Source organism: Chiloscyllium plagiosum, chromosome 9 (assembly GCF_004010195.1).
Source record: "Chiloscyllium plagiosum isolate BGI_BamShark_2017 chromosome 9, ASM401019v2, whole genome shotgun sequence".
Taxonomy (NCBI): Eukaryota; Metazoa; Chordata; class Chondrichthyes; order Orectolobiformes; family Hemiscylliidae; genus Chiloscyllium; species Chiloscyllium plagiosum.
In genome coordinates this window covers 86,758,945-86,760,315 of record NC_057718.1, presented here as the reverse complement: position 1 = coordinate 86,760,315, position 1,371 = coordinate 86,758,945, and positions in this window count along the sequence as shown.

Below are 1,371 nucleotides of genomic sequence, written 5' to 3'. Positions count from 1 at the left end.
TGACTAACCCCACACACCCACACAGACACGTGACTGCTCCCCACATGGACTCCCGACTGACACGACACGTCCATTGACACCTGTCTGACTGCATCTAGCCTCAAAGGGAAAGACAAGCAACCATCCCTCCCAACTTCATCCCACCTGTACAGATATCAGAACCCAATCTCTGCTGGCCATTTCACCCATCTAATCATCTCAATGTACTTGCCACCGGTATCTTTCTCACATAACTGCCTCCCTATTTCTTCAAATACTCACCACCACACTATTTCCTCACCTACCTGGCACCATACCTCCATCGCCCTGGCATAACACCCTATCCCATCTCACCAGCCTCCTCCTCCTCCTTACTCACCTGACAAGCTACCACCGTACTCACCTGTCCCAATAATCCTTTTACCCAACTGACACCCTTCCCCCTCACCCACTTGGCACCCTTCCGCTTCACCCACCTGTCACTCTACCTCTTTTCCCATCTACCACTGTCGCCTTTACCCACACAAGCCAGTCTACACTCTCTCCCTCTACCTTGCTCCTGTATCTTTTCTCAGTAGCTGTTCCAAATGGCTTTGGGACCTTTAAACACTTTGCTTAAAGGAATCCAGCAGCTACCACCATGAAGAAAGGACATGGTTTCTGTGTCAGTTCAGTCCAGTATCATCTGTGTGATCTTCCGGACAGCTTCTGTTATCAAGGATCCTGCATCAGAGGTCCAACATTGTGGGAAGGTAAATGGGCAAGATTTTGCCTGACCTGGGTCAGAAATAGGAATTTATTCTGCAACTCAACATACTCTTAGAATGTCGCAGAGTGTTTCAGAGCCGATGAAAGATTTTTGAAGAGTTTACAGTTGTAACGTGAAAAACGCAGTCAGCAATTTGCACACAGCACGATGCCTTAAACAGCAACATGAGTCTGCTTTGTAAACAGTTTGTTGGTTGGGAGATGAATTGTATGTACGTGTAGGAACAGAGCTTTTCTCCAGCTTTTCTGTCTTGTGAGAAAGTGTCATTCATTAATTGCAACAACAATAATAACTTACACTAATACAGCACCTTTAATATGCTAAAACAGCCAAAGGGAGCTTTATGAACAATATATATTGAGCCACAACAAGGAGATATTAGATTACCTGATCAAACGCTTGACATTTTTAAAGGAATGCCTGAATGAAAGATGAGAAAGGAGATCAGCTCCCTCTTTTTAACCCCCTCTCTGATGGTTGCAACAAGTAATTTTATTTTTCTTTTAGCTTGCAGATATCATGCTTCAATAAAAACGTTATTAATTTGATCAAAATGAAGGAAACGAAATTCCAAAGTGTTCTTGAGTGAAATAAAGGTATTGCATTACCTAGAGAAAATAATA